The sequence below is a fragment of the Pseudorca crassidens genome, chromosome 18 (genome assembly GCF_039906515.1).
Source record: "Pseudorca crassidens isolate mPseCra1 chromosome 18, mPseCra1.hap1, whole genome shotgun sequence".
Classification (NCBI taxonomy): Eukaryota; Metazoa; Chordata; class Mammalia; order Artiodactyla; family Delphinidae; genus Pseudorca; species Pseudorca crassidens.
The window spans coordinates 26,366,365-26,381,098 of NC_090313.1; the positions used below are offsets into that span (position 1 = coordinate 26,366,365).

Genomic DNA, 14,734 nt, shown 5'->3' on the forward strand with positions numbered 1-14,734 from the left:
CAAAACAAAATTAACCGAAGTAGAGATAAGTTGTGTTGCAGTGTTAAGACTCCACACTTCCACTGCAAGGGGTGCGGGTTCAATCCCTGGTCGGGGGAACTGAAGTCCCACATGCCCCACAGTGCGGCCAAAAAAAAAAGTCCTCATCACAAGAAAAAACTGTAAGATTTCTAATGTTAGTTTCTGCTTTTGACAGAACACCAACAATAGTCCCACCACTCTAAACATATATTTTTACAGGAGTAATTGTTCCAATTTTTCTTAGGTACCAATATTTCAACAGTTCTAAATTTGATCTTGAAAACGCGTACTTCCATAATGCTGACTCTTTATTTTAATAAAGACATGCATAAAATAGTGGGTCAGGACATATTAACAGTGAAGTTTCAGGTGAATATGCTGGAGATTCATCACTCATAGCAAGAGAATTGGAGAAAAAAATAGTCGTGGAGGGAATTAATTGGTTTTTTGAACCCACTCTATCAGGTAAAGGAAGAGATTGATTTGGGTTATTACCTGAATTATCTAGGTCTTTCAAAAGCAAAGAAAAAACCCAAAAGGATAATTAATTTTCCTTGATTCAGTTGAAAAATAAAAGCATTGCATGGGAATACCTCACCTTTGAGTAGTTTTCAAAAATGTTCTTAGGGCTTCCCTGGTGGCGCAGTGGTTGAGAGTCCACCTGCCGATGCAGGGGATGCAGGTTTGTGCCCCGGTCCAGGAGGATCCCACATGCCATGGAGCGGCTGGGCCTGTGAGCCATGGCCACTGAGCCTGCGCATCCGGAGCCTGTGCTCCGCAACGGGAGAGGCCACAGCAGTGAGAGGGCCGCGTACTACAAAAAAAAAAAAAAAAAAAAGTTCTTAATAATTTATTGATAATTATAAATAATATTCATAAATCTAAAAATTCCACTAATAGGGGGTCTGTTTTAAGGAAATATCCTATATTATGGTAGTTCCATTTACAGACACATTTACTGCAGTGTTTTTTTAATTCATTTATTTATTTTTTTTAAATTTATTTTTGGCTGCTTTGGGTCTTCACTGATGCACATAGACTTTCTCTAGTTGCAGCGAGCGGGATGTACTCTTCGTTGCAGCGCGCGGGCTTCTCATTGCAGTGGCTTCTCTTGTTGCAGACCACGAGCTCTAGGCACGCGGGCTTCAGTAACTGTGGCACACAGGCTCAGTAGTTGTGGCACACGGGCTTAGTTGCTCCGCGACATGTGGGATCTTCCCAGACCAGGGATTGAACGCGTGTCCCCTGCATTGGCAGGTGGATTCTTATCCACTGCACCACCAGGGAAGTCCCCAGAGATGTTAAGATGTAAAAAAAAAAAAAAACCTGCATCTTACAATTGATGAAATATGGAAAGTATATTTATTTGGTATAATCATCACATTTAAAAAACACAACAAGGGGCTTGATCAAACCCGTGTGCCACAACTACTGAAGCCACCGCAATGAGAAGCCCATGCACCAACACGAAGAGTAGCCCCCGCTTGCTGCAACTAGAGAAAGCCCAATGCAGCCAGAAATAAAATAAATAAATTTATTTAAAAACACACAAACATGAAGATTAGTCTTGAAGTGATGTTTTATGGCTATCTAATAAATGATTTAAAATAAAGGGATATAATGGAATATTGAAAGTTATACCATAAATATAATCCTCTACCTGAAGGATTTCCAAGTTTTTCCAGTGCATAAAAAGTTTCACGTTTCACCTGAAACATATTTCAAATGTCAAGTAATAATTGCATGTTCACATGACTTACAAGCATTACAAATAAAGGAACAAATTTGTTCACAACATATGTTGTCAGTAACCATTTTGTCCCGGAGGTAAAACAGGTAAAAAGTTATGCATGCCCATATCCTGTGAAAAACACAATTGATACCAAGGGTTTACATCAGATTTGAATCTTAATCAATGCTATATTCTTTTTTTCTTAAACATGTTTATTGGAGTATAATTGCTTTACAATGGGGTGTTACTTTCTGCTGTATAACAAAGTGACTCAGTTATACATATACATATATCCCCATATCCCCTCCCTCTTGTGCCTCCCTCCCACCCTCCCTATCCCACTCCTCTAGGTGGTAACAAAGCACCGAGCTGATCTACCTGTGCTATTCAGCCGCTTCCCACTAGCCATCTATTTTACTTTTGGTAGTGTATATATGTCAACGTTACTCTCTCACTTCATCTCAGCTTACCCTTCCCCCTCCCTGTGTCCTCAAGTCCATTCTCTATGTCTGCATTTTTATTCCTGTCCTGCCCCTAGGTTCATCAGAACCATTTTATTTTTTAGATTCCATATATATGTGTTAGCATATGGTATTTGGTTTTCTCTTTCTGACTTACTTCCCTCTGTATGATAGACTCTAGGTTCATCCACCTCACTACAAATAACTCAATTTCATTTCTTTTTAGGGTGGAGTAATATTCCATTGTATATATGTGCCACATCTTCTTTATCCATTCATCTGTCGATGGACACTTAGGTTGCTTCCATGTCCTAGGTATGGTAAATAGAGCTGCAATGAACATTGTGGTACATGACTCTTCTTGAATGATCATTTTCTCAGGGTATATGCCCAGTAGTGGGATTGCTGGGTCGTATGTAGCTCTATTTTTAATTTTGTAAGGAAACTCCATATTGTTCTCCATAGTGACTGTATCAATTTACATTCCCACCAACAGTGCAAGAGGGTTCCCTTTTCTGCACACCCTCTTCAGCATTTATTTTTTCTAGACTTTTTGATGACGGCCACTCTGACCATGAGGTGATACCTCATTGTGCTTTTGATTTCCATTTCTCTAATGATTAGTGATATTGAGCATCCTTTCATGTGTTTGTTGGCAATCTGTATGTCTTCCTTGGAGAAATGTCTGTTTAAGCCTTCTGCCCATTTTTGGATTGGGTTGTTTGTTTTTTTGATATTGAGATGCATGAGCTGCTTGTATATTTTGGAGATTAATCCTTTGTCCGTTGCTTAGTTTACAAATATTTTCTCCCATTCTGAGGGTTGTCTTTTTGTCTTGTTTATGGTTTCCTTTGCTGTGCAAAAGCTTTTAAGTTTCATTAGGTCCCATTTGTTTATTTTAGTTTTTATTTCCATTTCTCTAGGAGGTGGGTCAAAAAGGATCCTGCTGTGATTTATGTCATTGAGTGTTCTTCCTATGTTTTTCATCTAAGAGTTTGATGGTGTCTGGCCTCACATTTAGGTCTTGAATCCATTTTGAGTTTATCTTTGTGTATGGTGTTAGGGAGTGATCTACACTCATACTTTTACATGTACCTGTCCTGTTTTCCCAGCACCACTTATTGAAGAGGCTGGCTTTTCTCCATTGTATATTCTTGCCTCCTTTATCAAAAGTAAGGTGACCATATGTGCATGGGTTTATCTCTGGGCTTTCTATCCTGTTCCACTGATCTATATTTCTGTTTTTGTGCCAGTACCATACTGTATTGATTACTGTAGCTTTGTAGTATAGTCTGAAGTCCGGGAGCCTGATTCCTCCAGATCTGCTTTTCATTCTCAGGATTGCTTTGGCTATTTGGGATCTTTTGTGTTTCCATACAAACTATGAAATTTGTTGTTCTAGTTCTGTGAAAAATTTCATTGGTAGTTTGAAAGGGATTGCATTGAATCTGTAGATTGCTTTGGGTAGCACAGTCATTTTCACAATGTTGATTCTTCCAATCCAAGAACATGGTATCTCTCTCCATCTGTTTGTTTCATTAATTTCCTTCATCAGTGTCTTTTTTTTTTTTTTTTTTTTTGTGGTACGCAGGCCTCTCACTGTTGTGACCTCTCCCTTTGTGGAGCACAGGCTCCGGACGCGCAGGCTCAGCGGCCATGGCTCATGGGCCCAGACGCTCTGCGGCATGTGGGATCTTCCCGGACCGGGGCACAAACCCGTGTCCCCTGCATCGGCAGGCAGACTCTTAACCACTGAGCCACCAGGGAAGCCCTCATCAGTGTCTTATAGTCTTCTGCATACAGGTTTTTGGCTCCTTAGGTAAGTTTATTCCTAGATATTTTACTCTTTTTGTTGCAATGGTAAATGGGAGTTTTTCCTTAATTTCTCTTTCAGATTTTTCATCATTAGTGTATAGGAATGCAAGAGATTTCTGTGCATTAATTTTGTATCCTGCTACTTTACTAAATTCATTGATTTAGCTCTAGTAGTTTTCTGGTAGCATCTTTAGGATTCTCTATGTATAGTATCATGTCATCTGCAAACAGTGACAGATTTACTTCTTCTTTTCCGATTTGGATTCCTTTTATTTCTTTTTGTTCTCTGATTGCTGTGGCGAAAACTTCCGAAACTATGTTGAATAATAGTGGTGAGAGTGGGCAACCTTGTCTTGTTCCTGATCTTAGTGGAAATGGTTTCAGTTGTCCATTGAGGACAATGTTGGCTGTGGGCTTGTTGTATATGGCCTTTATTATGTTGAGGTGAGTTCCCTCTATGCCTACTTTCTGGAGGGTTTTTATCATAAATATGTATTGAATTTTGTCAAAAGCTTGTTTTCCATCTACTGAGATGATCATATGGTTTTTCTCCTTCAATATGTTAATATGGTGTATCACATTGATTGATTTGTGTATACTGAAGAACCCTTGCATTCCTGGGATAAACTCCACTTGATCATGGAGTATGAACCTTTTAATGTGCTGTTGGATTCTGTTTGCTAGTATTTTGTTGAGGATTTTTGCATCTATGTTCATCAGTGATATTGGCCTGTAGTTTTTTTTCTTTGTGACATCTTTGTCTGTTTTTGGTATCAGGGTGATGGTGGCCTCGTAGAAGGAACTTGGCAGTGTTCCTCCCTCTGCTATATTTTGGATGAGTTTGAGAAGGATAGGTGTTAACTCTTCTCTAACTGCTTGATAGAATTCGCCTGTGAAGCCATCTGGACCTGGGCTTTTGTTTGTTGGAAAATTTTTAATCACAGTTTCAATTTCAGTGCTTGTGATTGGTCTGTTCATATTTTCTATTTCTTCCTGGTTCAGTCTCAGAAGATTGTGCATTTCTAAGAATTTGTCCATTTCTTCCAGGTTGTCCATTTTATTGGCTTATAGTTGCTTGTAGTAATCTCTCATGATCCTTTGTATTTCTGCAGTGTCAGTTGTTACTTCTTTTTTTTCATTTCTAATTCTATTGATTTGAGTCTTCTCCCTTTTTTTCCTTATGAGTCTGGCTAATGGTTTATCAATTTTGTTTATCTTCTCAGAGAACCAGCTTTTAGTTTTATTGATTTTTGCTATTGTTTCCTTCATTTCTTTTTCATTTATTTCTGATCTTATCTTTATGATTTCTTTCTTTCTGCTAACTTTCAGGGGTTTTTTTGTTCTTTCTCTAATTGCTTTACATGTAAGGTTAGGTTGTTTATTTGATATTTTTCTTGTTTCTTGAGGTAGGACTGTATTGCTATATACTTCCCTCTTAGAACTGCTTTTGCTGCATCCCATAGGTTTTGGGTCGTAGTGTTTTCATTGTCACTTGTTTCTACATACTTTTTTATTTCCTCTTTGATTTCATCAGTGATCTCTTGGTTATTTAGTAGTGTACTATTTAGCCTCCATGTGTTTGTATTTTTTACAGACTTTTTTCCTGTAATTGATATCTAGTCTCATAGCATTGTGTTCAGAAGAGATACTTGATATGATTTGAATTTTCTTAAATTTACCAAAGCTTGATTTGTGATCCTAGATATGATCTATCCTGGAGAATGTTCCATGTGCACTTGAGAAGAAAGTGTATTGCTGTTTTTGGATGGAATGTCCTATAAATATCAATTAAGTCCATCCTAGTTAATGTATCATTTAAAGCTTGTGTTTACTTATTTATTTTCATTTTGAACGATCTGTCCATTGGTGAAAGTGGGGTGTTTTAAGTCCCCTACTATTATTGTGCTACTTTCAATTTCCCCTTTTATGGCTGTTAGCATTTGCCTTATGTATTGAGGTGCTCCTATGTTGGGTGCATAAATATTTACAATTGTTATATCTTCTTCTTGGATCGATCCCTTGATCATTATGTAGTGTCTTTCTTTGTCTCTTGTAATAGTCTTTATTTTAAAGTCTGTTTTGTCTGATATGAGAATTGCTACTCCAGCTTTCTTTTGATTTCCATTTGCATGGAATATCTTTTTCCATCCCCTCACTTTCAGTCTGTATATGTCCCTAGGTCTGAAGTGGGTCTCTTGCAGACAGCATATATACGGGTCTTGTTCTTGTATCCATTCAGTCAGTCTGTGTCTTTTGGTTGGAGCATTTAATCCATTTACATTTAAGCTAATTATCGATATGTATGTTCCTATTACCATCTTCTTAATTGTTTTGGATTTGTTATTGTAGGTCTTTTCCTTCTCTTGTGTTTCCTGCCTAGAGAAGTTCCTTTAGCATTTGCTGTAAAGTTGGTTTGGTGGTGCTGAATTCTCTTAGCTTTTGCTTGTCTGTAAAGATTTTAATTTCTCCATTGAATCTGAATGAGATCCTTGCTGGGTAGAGTAATCTTGGTTGTAGGTGTTTCCCTTTCATCACTTTAAATATGTCCTGCCACACCCTTCTGGCTTGCAGAGTTTCTGCTGAAAGCTCAGCTGTTAACCTTATGGGGATTCCCTTGTATGTTCTGTGTTGTTTTTCCCTTGCTGCATTTAATATTTTTTCTTTGTATTTACTTTTTGATAGTTTGATTAATATGTGTCTTGGCGTGTTTCTCCTTGGATTTATCCTGTGTGGGACTCTCTGCGCATCCTCGACTTGATTGACTATTTCCTTTCCCATGTTAGGGAAGTTTTCAACTATAATCTCTTCAAATATTTTCTCAATCCCTTTCTTTTTCTCTTCTCCTTTGGGACCCCTATAGTTCTAATGCTGGTACATTTAATGTTGTCCCAGAGGTCTCTGAGACTGTTCTCAATTTTTTTCATTCTTTTTTCTTTTTTCTGCTCTGTGGTAGTTATTTCCACTCTTTTATCTTCCAGGTCACTTATCCATTCTTCTGCCTCAGTTATTCTGCTATTGATTCCTTCTAGAGAATTTTTCATTTCATTTATTGTGTTGTTTATCATTGTTTGTTTGCTCTTTAGTTCTTCTAGGTCCTTGTTAAACATTTCTTGTATTTTCTCCATTCTATTTCCAAGATTTTGGATCCTCTTTATTATCATTACTCTGCATCATTTTTCAGGTAGACTGTGTATTTCCTTTTCATTTATTTGGTTGCGGGGGGGGGGTGGTTTACCTTGCTCCTTCCTCTGCTGTGTATTTCTCTGTCTTCTCATTTTGTTTAACTTACTGTGTTTGGGGTCTCCTTTTCACAGGCTGCAGGTTCGTAGTTCCCGTTGTTTTTGGTGTCTGCCCCCAGTGGGTAAGGTTGGTTCAGTGGGTTGTGTAGTCTTCCTTGTGGAGGGGACTGGTGCCTGTGTTCTGGTGGATGAGGCTGGATCTTGTCTTCCTCATGGGCAGGACCACAGCCGGTGGTGTGTTTTGGGGTGTCTGTGAACTTATTATGATTTTAGGCAGCCTCTCTGCTAATTGGTGGGATTGTGTTCCTGTCTTGCTAGTTGTTTGGCATGGGGTGTCCAGCACTGGAGCTTGCTGGTCGTTGAGTGGAGCTGGGTGTTAGTGTTGAGACGGAGATCTCTGGGAGAGCTCTCGCCGATTGATATTAGGCGGAGCCAGGAGGTCTCTGGTGGACCAATGTCCTGAACTCGGCTCTCCCACCTCAGAGACTCAGGCCTGACACCCGGCCGGAGCAACAAGACCCTGTCAGCCACACGGCTTCCTGTTCTCCTTCCTGCACCAGGAGAAAAGTGTGCCCCTGTGCCGATGCTCTTCCACCTGGGCCTTCTCTTTCACATCACTTTCTGGAGGTGGGCAAGTTGTTCAGAGTGGATGAGCGGCTCTACTCCACGAAATCATCCAGGGGCTCTGATGCCTTCTGCTATATTCATTCTTGAAAAATTGTTTAACATCATAAAATAAACAGTGAATCTGCAAGCACTTTTCAGTAATGTAAGTAGTTTAACTGAGGTTATATTTTACTTAAGAATTACCATTTTAAACGTATTTATTTAATACCAAGCTTCTGACCCAGCTACTTCTGTAAATCTACTCTTAGGTTACTCAAGAACATTCAAAATGCTAGTAACGCACAGGATTTACTTAATATTTCACTTTATACATCTCTTAGGCCTATACTGTACATGTCAGAGTCAATAAACTACTACAGCCCACATGCTGCATTTGTAAATAAAGTTTTGTTGGAACACAGCCATGCCTGCTCATTTACAGATTGTCTATAGCTGCTTTCCCACTTGAAGAGCATGTGTAGAATTGTGTGGCTGAAGTAAAGACTGGCTACCCTGCAAAGGCAAAAATATTTATTATGTAGCCATCTACAGAAAAAGGTTGCTGCTCCCTATTCTGGAGCAAGGTGACAGTTTTGTGCTCCCCTTCACACCCTACACACTACACCCCACCTTCAAGCTGACTTGTTTCCCATTTTAACAATGAGAAAAATTTGACTTTCATTTAACAGTAGTGTACTATTTTTCCATGGGGTAATACTTAAAAAAACTCTCAAATATTCCTTGGAGTAGAAAGGGAGCTTAACCCCAATGCAATCATAAAATTTTTTGTGCTCATATGTCAGACAAAGAACCATAAACATCATTTCCCTTGCAATTCAATTGACCACCACCAGCACTCAACCCATTCCTGCAATGGTACAACTAAGATCTACCTGGTATAGTCATTTTTAGTATATTGTCAGGAGAGAATCTCTACTCATGGCATTCCCAAATACAAATATGCTTTTCAAGTGGACAAACTGAGGAACACAGTGGCTCTTATTTTTGTCTGCTCAACCCTTCTTACCTTCTTCTGGATACATGGCCCATGCCCTTAGCCTCAGGATCAAGAACGGGCTTGTGACCTAGACTGCACCAGTTATAAAGCTTCATCCCAATGTCCAAAATGATTGTTCCAAGAGGAGGGAAAAGCCCCAAACCAGGCAAATCAAAGTATGTCCCTCGGTAAACCAAAGTTTGAGAAGAGAGTAGTTTTTTTCAACAGTTTGATCTAAGAACTGTAATTGAGGCCAAAAATTCCATTCTCTATTGTTAAATTAATTAAACAAGGAAGTCATTAGACTAAGGAGGGCCATATAAATAAACCAAATCCTAAGCCTGTAATGCCACAAGGTTATGAAATTGAAACCTAAAGACAGCAAATCACAAACAGCCAACTAGGCTTTAAGATTTAGCCAATCAATAATTTCCTTACTTTGCTCCTGCCTTTTGTCTATAAAAGTCTTTCCCTGAGCTGCTGTTGGAGGAGTACTTCTAACCGCTTCTGGTTTGGTGCTGCCCTATTCCAACTGAGTTTTGCTCACATAAACTGTTTAATATACTTCAGGTTTTTTATTGAAGTATAGTTGATTTACAATATTGTGTTAGTTTCAGGTATACAGCAAAGTGATTCAGTAATATATTGATATTTTTTTCAGATTATATTCCATTACAGGTTGTTACAAGATGTTGAATATATTTCCCTGTGCTATACAGTATATCTTTGTTGCTTATCTATTTTACATATAGTAGTGTGTATCTGTTAATTCCATACTCCTAATTTATCCCTCCCCTTTGGTAACCATAAATTTGTTTCCTGTGTCTGTGAGTCTGTTTCTGTTTTGTATATAGATTCATTTGCATTATTTTTTAGATTATTATCTTTTAACACATTTCTAGCTGCAGTTCCAGGTGGCCCAGGAAAAAAAGAGAGAGAGAGAGAGAGAGATCAAGCCAAAGGAGAAGCAGAGATGAGAAGAAGAAGGAGAAAGAAAATTCCTGATAAGGCTTTAGGTCCCTGATTCCAGTAACCCCTCAAGATACCCCTTTCCTATCCTTCTGTAGTGTAGGTAGAGCAGCCAAAAAAATGTTCCCTTTGCCTTCAAGTAGCTCAGTCTGTATCCCCTGCAACCAAGACTCCTGACAAACAGGGCCAGATAATCTTCAGGGAAGTCTGCCAAGGGCACCTATTCTGTGGATGTTGACACCACTACATCTTCAAGCCAATGAGGGCAACAGAACCCGAAACACCATCCCTGTTTTCTCGTAGAAGCTTTTCCTCCCTTCTCTTCTTATGGTTTAGGAAATAAACAAACAAACGAAAGTTTGAAAAAAAGAACCAAAAGTATTAGTACAACAACAATGCTTAGCCCAATTTACCAGGCAGAAATGTAATCGGCTGTGCACACTTCAAAGCGGGTTAATGCTAATCGTGCGGCCCTCCTCTCCCTTCCTTTTTCCTATCTTTCTGTCTCTGCTTCACGTCTCATAAAAATTTTACGTCTGAAAGTTTAAAAAGTGATTTCTGTAAGATCTGCTATAAGCATTTAGCTCGAGTATCAAATTCATTTGCGTACTGATAGATAAAAGAAGAGGAAAACCGTCTTCTGTCTCGAGTAGGACAAAACTGTAAAGCGAGGCAAAGAGCAATATACAGAAGAACCAAACCTTTTTTTTTTTTAACTTGGCCGATCCTCCCTGCTGTGTGCATCTAATGTTTTGCCTCTGAGAATAGAACTTATTAGCAACCCTAAAATAAAAAAGGACAGGATATTTTTCAACCAGGGCCTCTGCTTTGCCAAACATCCCAGAGTTTGTCTCCAAGGACTTGAAAAGAAAGGAAAGAATGAAGAACGGAAACCATAAAGCATGCAGTAAGGCTATCATCTAATTACTGAATGAATGGCACAGTTGTTTTGTCTGATTGCACTAAGCTAGTTATCCACTGCTAGCTTCATTGACAAAAAGAATCGACACAAATTATAAGGAAATTCAAGCACTAAAGGAATGTTTTGGTTCAGAGGTTTGCAATGACTATTGGCTTCGGTTTTTGGCAAAATCTGTCTTTGCCGTAGGAACTCGGCTGTGCTGGGTCAGCCTGCAGTGTTCCCAAAAGCCTAGAAGAGGACGGGCTTCCTTGTCATCTGTATCCCATCAATAAATTAAAGTGATGTTCTCCAGCTCGTGTTTGTTTCTTGGCAGGCTAATCTACAATCAGAAAAAGAAAAGCCTTTCATTTGTGGACTCCAGCTAAAGGAAAGAAGCCTTTGTATGCGGATTCACCGGAGACCAAAATATTAAAAAGTGGAAGAGGAAAACCATATGCTGCATTTCTCCTAAGGAAGCAGCTCAAAGTTCTGGTTAAAGAAATGCTTGAGCTCATTATACAGTGAAGTAAATCTTTTACTATGAGAAGAGGGTATGCTATTGTAATAACAATATTGATACCTCTGGGATGTTACAATCATTGACATTTTAACTAATGTTCCATTTTCTCCTATTGTTTATTTCAGAAAAACCTAAAAATTAGATATTTCAAAGAAACCTGAGCTGATGATACATTTTAGCATAATGCTTTCAGATTTGCACTTCATTCAAGAAGGAAGTGAGGAATCCAGTGGAATCTGTCTAGAGGACAATATGCATAACCTCATGGCTCCCTCTCTAAGCTAGCCGATACTTTATAGTTGCAGCAGTCAAATCCAGATTAAAGCAGAAGTGGGAAAAAAATCACTGTACTGATTATCTGAACTCTCTTGCATAGTCTGTGACATAACATAGTGTTAGGAACTCTTTTTATTTCTCTTGGTTTTTCAGGGGTTGACCTTGCCCTAGTATCATCTGTGAACAAGTACAATGATGAGAATAGAGCTGGTGTCCTTCAACTGCCTGTAAGAGAGAAAGCATTGGGATCTTCCAATCCCTTTTGGATTGACCACATTTGTGTCTGGTGTCCTTTTTTATCTTTTTGAAGCAGCCAAGCAAGAAATCCTAATTTAACAACTGTATCCTTTAAAGAAGGTAATTTTCAGTACTTCAGGTGCAAATTTTCAGTACATTAGGGCTTCATGAACCAATGGTTCCGCTCCTTACAGAAGGGAATTAATGTTGGTTTTCTTTTGTAGTGGAGTCACTTATAAAAACCAGCAACAGGGCTTCCCTGGTGGCGCAGTGGTTGAGAGTCCGCCTGCCGATGCAGGGGACACGGGTTCGTGCCCGGTCCGGGAAGATCCCACATGCCGCAGAGCGGCTGGGCCCGTGAGCCATGGCCGCTGAGCCTGCGTGTCCGGAGCCTGTGCTCCACAACGGAAGAGGCCACAACAGTGAGAGGCCCGCGTACTGCAAAAAAAAAAAAAAAAAAAACCCAGCAACAGATCTAGTGCAAGGGATATGATTGGTAAGAATGCTTGATGAAAACTTGATAGAGGCGTTTCATTGGACAGAAATGTGGATCTGGCTTTTGTTACTCAATAGATAACTGAATCAATCTGTACTTACCTAGTTTACTGGAAAGAGGACTAAATCACAAGTCAGGAGATTTTGTTCCCAGTTCTGGCCTTATTAAGTGGTGAGCGATACACTCTCCAGGGCCAGACTGCCTGGCTTTGTATCCTGGCTCTGTCATCTACCAGCTGTGTTACTTTTGCTAGTCACTTTAACCTCTCTGAGCCCCAGCTTCCTCATCGTAAAATCAGGATAAAAATAATACTCATTTCATAATAGGGTTATCATCTGGCATGTAATAATCACTATATAAATGTTTGTTCAATAAAATAAATTATTCTGCTACTGACAGCAAAGATCAGATCTTAGCCTTTCAAAACTCAGGGTTTTTTGTTGGTAAAGGGAGATAATAACTAGTGCTTCTTACATCACAGTGGTCTCCAACAAGTAAATTATCTTATCTTTTGCCCCATCCTGCTTCCAGATACAGGAAATACAGGCATGGTGCAATGGCACTCTACATGGAATTTAAAGTGGTTGTAAAAAAATTCTATCAGGAATTGCTTCAGACTGTGGACGGTTGAATACTATTTTCCACTGAAGAGAGATCTGTACCTGACTAAGAGAAAGAATTCATTAGAGGACCAAAGAAGTTTTACTCTCTAAATGCCCAGAAGATACATCACTAACCACTTCTCTGTGGCAAATAAAGCAGTCGGGGATAATGATGAGTATTTCAAAGAGTCTCTTATAAAGACTAACATCAGATCAAGTGTGAAGAGTTTGATTTGTGACTTTAGGCAATTACTTCTTCTTAAAAGAATATTACTTTCTAATAAAAGAAATCATTAGTTTAGTTTTTTTTTTTTTAATTACCTTTCATCACAATCCTCTGTTAGTAATCATTTGGACAGCAATGAAGGGTTTATTCTTCTCAGGAAATCTCCCATACATAAGAATTAGACACATTTATTTTCCCTTCTAAACTCATCTTTTCTGTGAACCTCAAGTTTGAAAGAGTTCTTAAAACATCTTCCAATTCAATCCATTTGAAACTTGACACCCAGAACAGGGTGAGTGCCCAGTATATGGTCCCCACTCTAGAAATAGCAAACCACTGATTCCTAGACTGCTCTTATTACTATAAAAATCTCTCATAGCATTAACAGTTAAAAATTTCGCAAAACACAAAATGTAGAGATATACCTCACATTATACACAACAATATTTTCTATTGGATCAATGAGTACATTGCCTTTTATAAATCCATTAAATCATAGAAAACTAAAAGAGAAATTTATATTTATCAGATCTTTGGTGAGGTGATGACTTTTTAAGGTTAGAATAGAAAACAACAAAAGAAAATAATTAACAAATTTAACTACACAAAAACTAAAACTTTTTAGGGAACAACCAAAACTAAAATGATAAGGCAGACACTTAACTGACCAAAAATATGGATGAGTAATTAACATAAAAGGAAATATGAGTAAATAAATAAAATATTAAAGGTCTCACCGGTAACAAAAATATGCAATATTTTAAAACAGTAAGATATTTTATGCCTAATAACAATTATTGCCTTTAAAATTATCTGCTAGCTTTTGCCTAATAATAATTATTAATTGTGACTTTTATTATTTATTTATTGACCACGCCATGAGGCATGTGGGATCTTAGTTCCAACCAGGGATCAAACCTGCACCCTCTGCATTGGAAGCACAGAGTTTTAACCACTGGACAACCAGGGAAGTGCCTAGTTATTGCTTTTAAAATCAGGTAATGCAGGGTTGACAATATATACCCACACAGTATTGCTGGCAACATAAATTGTACAATCTTTAGGAAAACAATTTGCCATTACAAAGTAAAAGAAATTGTATTCATTATTCTACTAAATAAACCCTCCTTATAGGAACTTAATTCTATGTAAAAATCCAAGAGAAAAAAAAGACATCTGTATTTATATACTCATAAGAGTATTATTTAAAATGGCAAAATATTAAAAAACACTTAGTGTCCAACCATTCATCCCCTCAAAAGAATACTTAAAAGACATTTTCAAAGATAAGTATGGAACGTATTAAGTTAGTCTTTGTCACTCTTCCAATCATTTTTTAGCACTGGTTCCTAACATTCTGGAAACCCCCTCTGTTGAAACTCAGTGTTTATATGTCTCTTAAATTCCCTTCCCTCCCACTGAAGACCCACTCAGGTCTGCCCTGTGAAAATTCCTAATTCTTCAGGTCTGAGGTGTTACTGGGAAAGCAATCAGGTCCAATGTGCAGGAGGAATTTATTTCCGGAATCAAAATATTTTCCTCCTGCTGAAATCTCTATATCAGCAATTAGTACCACTCAGTTATTCAAGCCACACTTGTAGTTGTCTTTACTCTTCTACCTCCCTCATCTCCCTTA

At 38.3% G+C, this 14,734-nt stretch overlaps 1 long non-coding RNA gene across 1 annotated transcript in view; it reads right to left on the reverse strand.

Moving 5' to 3' along the window:
- Nucleotides 1-649: 649 nt before the first annotated feature.
- Nucleotides 650-14,734, reverse strand: part of LOC137211477 (uncharacterized) — a 57,902-nt gene continuing 43,817 nt past the window's right edge. Inside the window, exon 3 of the long non-coding RNA XR_010937099.1 lies at nucleotides 650-835. This is a non-coding gene — a long non-coding RNA (uncharacterized lncRNA). The remainder of the gene's footprint in view (nucleotides 836-14,734) is intronic.